This window comes from Orcinus orca, chromosome 8 (assembly GCF_937001465.1).
Source record: "Orcinus orca chromosome 8, mOrcOrc1.1, whole genome shotgun sequence".
NCBI lineage: Eukaryota > Metazoa > Chordata > Mammalia > Artiodactyla > Delphinidae > Orcinus > Orcinus orca.
The window spans coordinates 58,819,070-58,832,703 of NC_064566.1; positions in this window are offsets into that span (position 1 = coordinate 58,819,070).

Sequence of the window (13,634 nt, forward strand, 5' to 3'; positions counted from 1 at the left end):
TTTAAAAGGACAGAAACTCAAACTATCTTAAGATAAAAGTAAATTTGTGACTTATGTAATGAGGAAGTCCAAAGAAGAGAACTAACTTTAGGCAAAGATAGATCCAGGAGCTCAAATGATATAAGCAGAATTCTGTTTTTCTCTCTGTCCCAGCTTTGGGTGCTTCTGCTTCACCTTGTTTTCAGAAAGGCTCTTTCTATGGTGCCTCATACTGCTACTGTCAGGTCCAATCTACCAATAGCTGTACATTTCACATTTCCAGAGAAAATATGGGCATGCCATTTTGGAGATCTGATTAGTCCAGCATAAGTTCCATGTTGTGGAGCTATGGCTCCACTATGGCTGGATGAAGCTCTGATTAGCCAACCTGAACCACGTGCTTGACTCACCAGCCCCCAGTCAAAGCTGGTGAGGTAATGTTACTAGATAATTACTAGATAAAAGAAGGGATGCTGGGTACACACATCACACACACAAACACACAGCAAGATATACCATAGTTATTAATTATTATCACTATTATTCCTTAATGTTACATGCTTGCTTTCCTGGAAGAAAATAACATTTGCAGTTAAATTTTTTTTCTAGGTTGGGAAAATCTTTGCATAGACATTCTTTAGTTAATTCATGCTCATTTATGGAACAGACACATGACCATTCTTCATTTCATAGGAAAATATTAGTGTCATGTAAATTAATACCAGCTTAATGTAAATATTCATCTAACGTAGAACTAATTCTTCCGGAAAAATAAGTAAAATAACACTAGAAAATTATTTTTAAAACACATTTTTCAACTTTTAATTAGTAGCATTATTAGTTTTGGACAAATTATCTAACCTCTTTGTTCACACTTTCCATCTATGAAGTGGATATAGGTTTGTCCATAAGGGTATATAGAGGAATGTACAAAAAGAGCTTAACAGGTCCACTGCACTTAATAAGGTTTCAATAGATATCAGTTTAATTGTTAATAGTACTAACTGCTAAGGCTCCTTTGATAAGTTACAGATAACTAAAATATTTTTCAGTGTTGATTAAAGAAATATGCTTCAGCTGCATGATACCAGTATGTCTTGAAACCTTATAAACTCCAGTTTCTTTACTTTGTGATTTGAACTAAAACCATTTTTTTAATTACTGACATAAAGTTGATGTATAATATTATATGTTTCAGATGTACATTACTGATTCACAATTTTTAAAGAGTACACTCAATTTATAGTTATTATAAAATAGTGGTTGTATTCCCTGTGCTGTACAATATATCCTTGTAGCTTATTTATTTCATACATAGTAGTCTGTACCTCTTAATCCACTATCCTAAACTTGCCCCTCCCCCAAGTTCTCTCCCCACTGGTAACCACTAGTTATTTATATCTGTGAGTCTGTTTCTTTTTTGTTATATTCACTAGATTGTTTTATTTTTTAGCTTTCATATGTAAATAATAACATACAGTATTTCTCTTCCTTCATTATAGATTTTGGTTTGTGGTTACCACGAGGTTTTCATATAACAGAATATATATATATATGTGTGTGTATATATATATACCTATATATATATATATATATATATATATATATATATGATTCTCTTAACTTGTTAATCTCTTAATTTCAAATGTATTTTAACACCTCTGCATTGGTACTCTCCTCCCCTCAAGATTACTGATTTTGACATAATATTTTAATTGTTTTGTGTATCCCTTAACTGCTTATTGTGGATTTTGATGATTTCACTACTTTTGTCTTTCAACCTTCCTACTAGCTTTGCACATGGTAGATTTCCTTCCTTTACTGTATGTTTGCCTTTACCTATCAGCTTTCTCCTTTCATAATTTTCATGTTTTTAGTTGTGGATTTTTCTTTTTTTGCTTAGAGAAGTTCCTTTAACATTTCTTGTAAAGTTGGTTTGGTGGTGCTGAACTCTTTTAGCTTTTATTATCTGTAAAACTTTTGATCTCTCCATCAAATCTGAATAAGAGCCTTCCTGGGTAGAGTATTCTTGGTTGTAGGTTTTTCCCTTCCATCACTTTAAATATATTGTGCCACTCCCTTCTGGCCTTCAGAGTTTCTGCTGAAGAGTCAGTCAACTGATAGCTTTATGGGAGTTACATGTCGTTTTTCCCTTGCTGTTTTTTAACATTCTATCTTTACCTTTAATTTTAGTCATTTTAATTGCAATGTGTCTTGATGTGTTCCTCTTTGGGCTGATCCTGTTTGGGACTCTCTGTGCTTCCTGTACTTGGATCTCTGTTTCCTTTCCCAGGTTAAGGAAATTTTCAGCCATTATGTCTTGAAATAAGTTCTCTGCCCATTTCTCTCTTTCTCTTCTCCTTCTGGGGTCCCTATAATGTGAATGTTAGTACACTTGATGTTGTCCCAGAGGTCTCTTAAACTGTCTTCATTTCTCCTTTTTTTTTTTCTTTCTGTTCAGCGTCAGTGATTTCCACTACTTGTCTTCTAGCTCACTGATCTATTTCTCTGTATCATTTAGTCTACTGTTAATATTTCTAGTATATTTTTCACTTCACTTATTGTATTCTTCATCTCTGTTTGGTTGTTCTTTATATTTTCCAACTCTTTGTTTAAAATCTCTAACCTCTTGCTGTGCATCCATTCTTTTCCTGAATTCTTTGATCATCTTTAAGATCATTACCCCAAACTCTTTCTTGGGCAGATTGCCTAACTCTGCTTCACTTATTTCTTCTGTGATTTATCTTCTTCCTTTGTTTGGAACATGTTCCTCTATCATCTCACCTTGCCGAACTTGCTGTTTTTATTTCTATGTTTCTGGCAGGTTGGAACATTTCTCAACCTTGGAGAAGTCGCCTTTTGTAGAATGTCATATGCACCCCAGCAGCGCACTCTCCTCTGGTCACCAGAGCTATATGCTCTAGAGGTACCCCCTATATGAGCTGCTTAGGCCCTTCTGTTTGGGCAGTCTGGTAGGCTTGGTTGGTCCCCAGTCCAGTGGGTTACCAGGCCCTGCCTTCTGTGGAGGCTGCTGGCCACCACAGTTTGGTGGGACTGGGTCACAAAACAGCTGACTAAGGAACCCCAGGGGGCCCCAGGGCTAGTGCTGGTTCACTGGTGGGTAGAGTCAGAATCCAGGACATCCCAGACTTGATGCCCACCCACCAGTGAATAAAGCCAGATCTGGGGGCTAGTGCCGACCCACTGGTGGTCCTGGAACTGAACTCCAGTTCCTTCATCTGTGTAACTAGTGACAACAATTTAACCTGCATTACAGTGAAATGAATGTGAAAATGTCCTGTTTGAGCTACAAACAATTATTGAATCCTACAAACGCATTATATACTGGGTTAGAAAACTGATGCGCAAATTTTAAAGAGGTCCTTGATCTTGAGGAAATTACAGAATGACAGGTAAAACAGGAAAAGAATAAATACTTTATTAATTTTATTTTTATTTTTCATTTTGGCTTCAGAGATGGATGCTTCTGGAGGGCACTACCTGTTGTTTGACCCCTAAAATGCTAAAAAAATCAACAATAAACAAAATAATAAAAATCAGTCATTTGAAAATGAAAAATAAATTAATACACAGGTTAAAAGGAAATCATAAAGAAATATCAGAAATATTGAAACCTAATAAGAATAAAAGATCCATAGAAACATTTGGAGGCACATGTAAACATTAAATAAAAGATAAAGCCATAAATAAATTTATTAAAAATCCTATATATATAATACATATACATATAACATATACATATATTATATAAAATATATACATATATGCTCTATTTACCATTCCCCTAACCAGAAAGAAATGCATTAGAAAAAAGAGAAAGAAAATAATGAAAAAATCAGGGCAGAACTTAATGAAGTAATAAAGAAAGCAATACAAAAGATTTTTTTTAATTAGTAGCTACCTTTTTTGTTTAATTTATTTATTTTTTATACAGCAGGTTCCTATTAGTAATCTATTTTATACATATTAGTGTATATATGTCAATCCCAATCTCCCAATTTATCCCACCACAATCCCGCCACCACCACTTTCCCCCCTTGGTGTCCATGTTTGTTCTCTACATCTGTGTCTCTACTTCTGCCTTGCAAACTGGTTCATCTGTACCATTTTTCTAGATTCCACTTATATTCGTTAATATATGATATTTGTTTTTCTCTTTCTGACTTCCTTCACTCTGTATGACAGTCTCTGGGTCCATCCACATCTCTACAAATGACCCAATTTCATTCCTTTTTATGGCTGAGTAATATTCCATTGTATATATGTACCACATCTGCATTATCCATTCATCTGTTGATGGGCATTTAGGTTGCTTCCATGACCTCGCTATTGTAAATAGTGCTGCAATGAATATTGGGGTGCATGTGTCTTTTTGAAATATGGTTTTCTCTGGGTATATGCCCAGTAGTGGGATTGCTGGGTCATATGGTAATTCTATTTTTTGTTTTTTAAGGAACCTCCATACTATTTTCCATAGTGGCTGTATCAATTTACATTCCCACCAACAGGGCAAGAGGGCTCCCTTTTCTCCACACCCTCTCCAGCATTTGTTGTTTGTAGATTTTCTGATGATGCCCATTCTAACCAGTGTGAGGTGACATCTCATTGTACTTTTCATTTGGATTTCTCTAATAATTAGTGATGTTGAGCAGCTTTTCATATGCCTCTTGGCCATCTGTACGTCTTCTTTGCAGAGATGTCTATTTAGGTCTTCTGCCCATTTTTTGATTGGGTTGTTTTTTTTTTTTAATACTGAGCTGCATGAGCTGTTTATATATTTTGGAGATTAATCCTTTGTCTGTTGATTCATTTGCAAATATTTTCTCCCATTCTGAGAGTTGTCTTTTCATCTTGTTTATAGTTTCTTTTGCTTTGCAAAAGTTTTTAACTTTCATTTGGTCCGATTTGTTTACTTTTGTTTTTATTTCCATTACTCTAGGAGTGGGCCTTGCTGTGATTTATGTCAAAGAGTATTCTTCCTATGTTTTTCTCTAAGGTTTTATAGTGTCTGGTCTCACATTTAGATCTTCAATCCATTTTGAGTTTATTTTTCTGTATGGTGTTATGGAATGTTCTAATTTCATTCTTTTACATGTAGCTGTCCAGTTTTCCCAGCACCACTTATTGAAGAGACTGTCTTTTCTCCATTGTATATCCTTGTCTCCTTTGTCATAGATTAGTTGACCATATGTGCATGGGTTTATCTCTGGGCTTTATATCTTGTTCCATTGATCTATATTTCTGGGTTTGTGCCAGTACCATACTGTTTTGATTGCTGTAGCTTTGTAGTACAGTCTGAAGTCAGGGAGTCTGATTCCTCCAGCTATGTTTTTTTTCCTCAAGATTGCTTTGGCTATTTGGGGTCTTTTGTGTTTCCATACAAATTTTAAGATTTTTTTGTTCTAGTTCTGTAAAAAATTCCATGGGTAATTTGATAGGGATTGCATTGAATCTGTAGATAGCTTTGGGTAATATAGTCATTTTCACAATATTGATTCTTCCAGCCCAAGAACATGGCATATCTATCTGTTTGCACCATCTTTGATTTCTTTCATCAGTGTCTTATAGTTTTCTGAGTACAGGTCTTTTACCTCCTTAGGTACTTTATTCCTAGGTATTTTATTCTTTCTGTTGCAATGGTGAATGGGATTGTTTCCTTAATTTCTCTTCTAATCTTTCATTTTTAGTGTATAGGAATGCAAGAAATTTCTGTGCATTAATTTTGTATACTGCAACTTTAGCAAATTCATTGATTAGCTCTAGTAGTTTTCTGGTGGCATCTTTAGGATTATCTATGTATAGTATCATGTCATCTGCAAACAGTGACAGTTTTACTTCTTCTTTTCCAATTTGGATTCCTTTTCTTTCTTTTTCTTCTTTGATTGCCATGGCTAGGACTTCCAAAACTATGTTGAATAGTAGTGGTGAGAGTGGACATCCTTGTCTGGTTCCTGATCTTAGAGGAAATGCTTTCAGTTTTTCACCATTGAGAATAATGTTTGCTGTGGGTCATATATGGCCTTTATTATGTTGAGGTAGGTTCCCTCTATGCACACTTTCTGGATTGTTTTAACCATAAATGGGTGTTGAATTTTGTCAAAAGCTTTTTCTGCATCTATTGAGATGATCAGATAGTTTTTATTCTTCATTTTGTTAATATGGTGTATCACATTGATTGATTTGCGTATAATGAAGAATCCTTGCATCCCTGGGATAAATCCCACCTGATCATGGTGTATGAGCCTTTTAAAGTGTTGTTGGATTCTGTTTGCTAGTATTTTGTTGAGGATGTTTGCATCTATATTCATCAGTGATACTAGTCTGTAATTTTCTTTTTTTGTAGTGTCTTTGTCTGGTTTTGGTATCAGGGTGATGGTGGCCTCGTAGAATGAGTTTGGGAGTGTTCCTCTGCAATTTTTTGGAAGAGTTTGAGAAGGATGGGTGTTAGCTCTGCTCTAAATGCTTGATAGCACTCACTTGTGAAGCCATCTGGTCCTGGACTTTTGTTGGTTGGGATATTTTAAATCACAGTTTCAATTTCATTACTTGCCTTGTCCCCTCAGTGGGCCACAGCCACCTCCTGCCTCTACAGGAGATCCTCCAACACTAGCAGGTAGGTCTGGTTCAGTCTCCTACAGGGTCACCACTCCTTCCCCTGGGTCCTGATGGGCATACTACTTTGTGTATGTCCTCTAAGAGTGTAGTCTCTGTTTCCCCCAGTCCTGTCGAAGTCTTGTCATCAAATCCTGCTAGCCTTCAAAGTCTGATTCTCTGGCAATTCCTCCTCCTGCTGCCATGGGAAGTGTGCCGTGGGGCTCAGAACCTTCACTGCAGTGGGTGGACTTCTGCAATATAAGTCTTCTCCAGTGTGTGAGTCACCCACCCAGCGGTTATGTGATTTTATTTTATTGTGATTGCGCCCCTACTACCATCTCATTGCAGCTTCTCCTTTGTCTGTGGATATGGTGTATCTTTTTCGGTGAGTTCCAGTGTCTTCCTGTCAATGACTGTTCAGCAGTTAGTTGTGATTCCGGTGCTCTCGCAAGAGGGAGTGAGCACATGTCCTTCTACTCTGCCATCTAACTCTGTTTTTCAGTAGCTATGTCTTAAAAATGGATAAAATGGTCAGACCTCTAGCAAAATTAATTAGAGGGAGAAGTGAAAATTATCAGTATTTTTAGGAAGCAACAAAAAAAGCTAATAATACACAATAGGGATGAAAATAATATAAATAATACTGTTAACAACTTTGGCAATAAATATTAAATGGTCCATATTCTAAAAATATGAATGATCAAAGTTGACTTACGAAGCTACAGAAAATATGAAGATGGCTTTATAAAAAATTAGTGAAAGACAAAAATTTTCTAAATAAGTGAGAAGATAGATATTTCAAAATTATATTTCTAAAAGTCATTCTTCCTAAGTCAATTTTTAAATGTGATGAAATTCCAGTAAATCCTAAGAGAGATTTTGGAAGGCTTGGTTATCTGACACAAAAGTTCATATGGAAAATTACATGTCAAAAAAATGAGAAGAAATAGGAGCAGAGATTCACTTCACCAGACTTTAAGACTTATTGATAATTAAAAGAAATTAAAGATTTTGGTAGTTAGGTGGTAAGATACTTATAGACACATGCACCAAAGAGAGTACAGAAAGAAGTCCAACCATATACAGACATACCTCATTTTATCACACTCCACTTTACTGAGGTCATGGATGTTATGATTTTAACCAATTGAAGATTTGTGGCAACCCTGCATCAAACAAGCCTATGGGCACCAGTTTTTCAACAGCATTTGCTCACTGGTGGTTAGCATTTTTAGCAATAAAGTATTCTTAATTAAAGTATGTACATTGTTTTTTTAGACATAATGGTATCTTACACTTAATGGACTACAGTATAGTGTAACATAACTTTTATATGCATTGGGAAACCAAAAGACTCACATGACTTGCTTTGATTGCAATATTCACTTTATTGGGGTAGTCTGGAACTGAACCCACAATATCTCCAAGGTATGCCTGTATTAGAATTTGGTTTATAACGGATATGGTGTTAATGCAAAGAAAGATAAAATGTCTAAATCGTGGTGTTAGTGTAATTATTTTAACTTGTGGAACATAAAAAAATCATTTATAATATATACATGATATATACTTATAAGATATATATATATATATATATATATATATATACACACACACACACACAAACCCCATAACAAAGGTAAAGTAAAGAACACCTAGGAAATTATAACAAATGTTTAGTTTTCAGGTGATATTAAGCACTCTCAATTTTTAAAAAGGCAAATGAAAAAATGGACAAAAGTAATTGGCTATTAATGGAGAAAAAAATAGCATTAAATGTATGAAATTGTACTTCACTAGTAATTGGGTTAATGCTGATTTTAACAATATTGAAATACCAGTTTAGATTGTTAAATTTTAAAAATCTGTCAATACCAAGTATCGATGAATAAGTAGGTGTGTGAATTTATGCACCATTTGCAGAGTAATTTGCCTTTAACAAGTGAGGTTGAAAATACACATACCCTATGATCCAACATTCCACTCCTAAATAGGAATCTTGAAAATTTCATGTACATATATACTTGTAGGGATATTTATTGTGGCATTATATGTAATAGTGAAATATTAGAAACAACCTATATGGCCATGAAAAGGGAATTTATAAATAATATTGATTCCTTTATAAGGGAGAGTACTCTACAGTAGTAAAAAAAAATAATAATGGATGTTTAATGAACGAAAGGGAAAAGTTGACATATTTTCCTACTCTTTAATTTAAAAAAACTATAAAAACATATATTTTATAACTATATACATAAAGAAAAATGTTAACATGGACTGAACATGCACACTATTCCCAAATCCTCTGAAGTATTTTCTTTTTGGAACTGAGAGAACAGTGGTCAGTGGAAGGGAAAAAAAAAGGAGATATCAACTTTATCTTAAAAGTTTTACTTTATTAATAAAATGAAAACAACAAACAATTGAAGCCAGAATGGAAAATGATAATACTTATTAATTCTGACTGATAGATATATGGAATTTTTGCATTTATTTTCTCTGTGATTATGTATTGTTTTAAATTTTTATCATTCAAAGAGTTCCAATGGGAGTTTTAGAATGGGTCTTTCTAGCTTTATAAGATAAACTCTACATATTGCAGTTGGTCTTGTCTAACTAAATTGATCTAAAATAAAGATGGCCAGTCACAGAAAACAGAAATCAAAACAATGCCAATAATACATAGGACTTTTATGGTACCATATGTTTCATATAAATCAATAAAAGCATGATGTAGGCATTATTTTATCCTCATTTTATGATTCATAAAACTGAGACCAAGAATCAAAGACAGAGAAAAGAGTGTCTTGAAAACCCTATATGCATTTTCAGAAAGAGACTTATGCAGGCATGAACTTAACCTCTCTTGTCACTTGACCCCATGTGAAGCACATACTAGGTGCTCAATACAAATGTGTATATGTAGACTGAAGAAGATTACAGATTGTCCTCCCCAAAAAGAATGGAATGGAATGTCACCATCCAAAAGCATTTTGAGCTAGGTGAGTCATGTTACACTGTATTGCTTCTAGTCCCTAGACTAAAATGTATAGCATATAACTTCTGAACCAAACTGATTAATGGTGTGAGAGCAGCTACCATCTATTAAAACATTATCAGATTCTGGACATAGTGGGGCTGCCCCAATGACTAGATGACCACTGTGAGAAAGTGATGGGATGAGGCTAAGACTAAGCACACAGACCAATAGTAGACAGTAGACGTTAGTTTCCCACCACCACTTACAATCTAATTTTACTTATCCATTGAATTTATTAGTTTCAGTAGTATAGGGAAATAACATATGCCATTTGACTGAATTATGACCTTATACTAAATATGACAGATGGAAAATGGATCATTAAAAATTATCTGATGCTTTTAGAATAAAAAATGTACTGTTTATGAATAGAAAATTAGGCTACAGATTAGTCATTCACTTGGATTATAGGACTGGATTTATTATTTCAAAGTTTTAACAAATCACAAAAGCTTGTTCAAACTTGTTTCTTTTTTTCTTTCTGTAAAGAGAGATTGGTGAAGCTCATAAATCCCTTGATGCTATAATTTTAAGTCAGAATCTTCCATCTGATTCTGTCTTTTTATAGGGAGAATGGCATTCTCCCACTCATTCACTCATTTATTCATTCATTCTTTCACCAACCAACAATTTATAGCCCTGCTATGACTAGGAACTATGCTAAGAAACAAAGATACAGAGAGGAACTAGAGTAGTACTATTAAAACTAGACTAATTTCCCTTTTGCATTCAGTACCTCCAGAAACTGAATAAGACCAATGGAACTAGATCATATAATGGTAGAACTAATAATAATGAGGAATAAGTCAGGAAATAATGGGCTGTTATGAAAAGTATGAACTCAGAGTAAGCCAATCATCTTCTAAATATATGAGAAAGAATTTTTGTATTTGGATGATTGAATAATACCATGATATTTGGAACATTAAGAAGTGGAGAAGGGAAGGGATACTTAAATGTATCATGAGACTAAAAGACATGCAAAGGTACATGAGATTTTAAGAAAAATTTAGCTCTAAGTTACATTGATTGTCAAAAGTTTAATACCTTTTACTCAGACTTAGTTGAGGTTTTGATATTTTATTATAGGAAATCTCAACAATCATATTTTCAGGTCTGTAATAAGCAAATGCAACGTTTAATGTTATAGTTTCAATGACTGAAGTCTTGTAAAACCAACAGTAGTAAACATAAATACAGAACTATTTTAGGAAACATACCTTTGCTTTTAGTAGAACTCTTTAGGCCGAGTTCAACAACTGGAATCATTAATATAATTGGGTACTAATTTAAATTGATCATGAACATTAATACCACATTTGTAAGTTATTGACTTTAAAATGAGTTGGAGGCCTAGTATGTTAAGTGGATTGAAATCTCAAATTGATTTCATCAATCTCAAGTAATAAAAATAAAACCTTATATGTGCGTCACTTAAGGTTGTAAAACTACAATATAAATCTTAAAATAGTTTTTAAATATACATAATGACAATAACAAAGTCTGTTCTACTAATCCTCACACTTACAATACATATTAAATAATATTTAAAGTAAATATTAAATTAATATTTAAAATATATATATAAATCCACTAAATACAGTCAAGTCTTAATGTATAATTTTGCTAGTTCTGTGATTATTGCTCACTCTATACCTCTTGGTTTCCTAGGATTAATTTTTTAACTATATCTATTTATGTTTCTAAACCTTCAATTTTCTTTTCGTTTATCTATATTTGCCTACTCATTCCAATCCCTTTTATTTAGAATATAAATCTTATTTTAGGATTTACTATACTTAAAAATTTAGTTCATACTCATTATCTTTTCTTAAAAGCAGGTTGTAAAAATCATTTTAAAATAAAAGCGTTGCAGTTAAGTCTTCAGGATGGTTTAGATTCTTCTTCAGTATGGCTTAGGTTCTACAAATATTCTATGAATATTTCCAATATTTAAACTGAAAGAGAAGATTTTTCTTCTGTGAATTTTTAGTTTCCCAGTTCTTCCTGAAGATAGAGAGTGAGACAGATAGGTTACTTGAGTAACCTATCTTGCGTTACTTTTGTTCCATCATTCTATGTGGCCACTTGGTTTTATATTTCTGTTTAAACTCTTTCAATGGTAAAGACATTTGAAGTTTCTGAAGTCTATGTGAAGAAATAAACATACAGATAGTACTGAAGTTCCTGGAATTCATTTTAAACTTGGATCTGCTGTGAATTTCTGTCAGACTCCTCTCTCTCTCATCCCCCCCTCCAAGTATGTATATAAAATACATATACTATAAATGTACATGTATTTTATGTAAAATAAATATATATAATATAAAAGTATATGTATATCATGTTAAAGAAACTTTTCAAAGATTAATAAAAGTATTTTCTGATCAACTATAAGCAGAGGCAGATTGACAGATCAGATTTGGTGATACTGGCAATTGATCATAAATATTGGAGATCGATTTTGATGCACTCTGACAAATTTGCAAAAATTAGGGCTTAAAACAGACATGACAATGTAATTCATTACTATGCTAGTAGTAGGCAGGTATAAGGAGTCTTTTTCCCCTTTTCAAAAAAATACATTATTTTAATTTAAAAGTATAATTCAATTTTCCCTTTTTAAAAATTGCTATTTGTTTGGCAAGACATTATCTATAATAAAAAGTTTAATAAAAATAAATTTTCATTTTCCATGTTTATTTTCTGTCCATTGTCATTATTTACTTCATTACATGATTATTCCTAAAAATAAATGTGTTAAAAATGATCTGTCTAGGATTTTAAATATACGAGGTACATCGCTGCAATAGATACTTTCTGAGTAACACATCTTGATGTTTTGGGTATCAGCAGTCAGAGGGAAATACTGTACCCAATGAGGAAAAACAAACGTCCATCAAGGAAACATCTGCAAATTGCAGTGGCAGATCATTGCCTAATCTCACTCAGCATCTTTAGGAACCTGCAATTCCATTACCTGGTCCTTGATCTAAATCCAATATAATGGATTTCAGTGTGTTTAAAATTTAAATAAATAACATTCCTCACGTTCATTGCAGCAAAAAATTAACAAAATAAATTTAAAAAATAACATTCCTCTGCCCTATTTCAATAGCATGTCCTGTGTGATATCTTATTTTCATTAAATCATTCTGTCTGGATGTTTTTTTAATCGCCTGAATGACTCAATCCTGTTTTCACACCAATGTGCAGTAAGTCCAGTGTTCCCTCTTATACTGTTTTCGGGGTAACCAGATGCCTTTTCCCAAGTTAGTATATTTTCTACATTAGCCATATGCATTTGTTTCTTCATTTCAGTCTAAATTTAAAAAGAAATTGGTCAACCCCCAATCACTTACACTAATGAAGGGGCCAACCAACAGAATAATCCAAATTAACGAATCTTATAAAATAATTTATACAGTTCACATATAGTTTTGTACTTAGGTTTTAAGATAGATCAGTTTCATAGTCTTTTTGTTTAATAAATTAGACAATTATGTAATCCAGTAACAGCTCATCAAAATATAAACTCTCCTTGTGTCTAGAACAATGAATGATCATATCATCAGAGTTAATCCGAACACTAAACCTTAGTCCAATTTTTTTTTTTAATAAATCAAAAACCATCCTCCTCTCAAAAAGTTTTAGGGAATTGTCTTAGCTTGTGCTGCGATAATGAAATACCACAGACTGGGTGGCTTAAACAACGAAATTTATTTCTCACAGTTCTGAAGGCTGGAAAATCTAAGGTCTAGATGCTGGCAGATATGGTTCCTGGTGGGGTACAACTTCCTGGCTTACAGATGCCATCTTCTCTCTTTGTCCTCACGTGATGAAGAGAGAGAGAAAGCTGATCTCTCTTCCTCTCCTTATAAGGACACTAATCCTATCATGAGGGCCCAATCCTTATAAACATCATCTAAATATCCCCAAGGCCCCACCTCCAAATACCATCATATTGGGATGAGGGCTTCAATATATGAATTTTTGG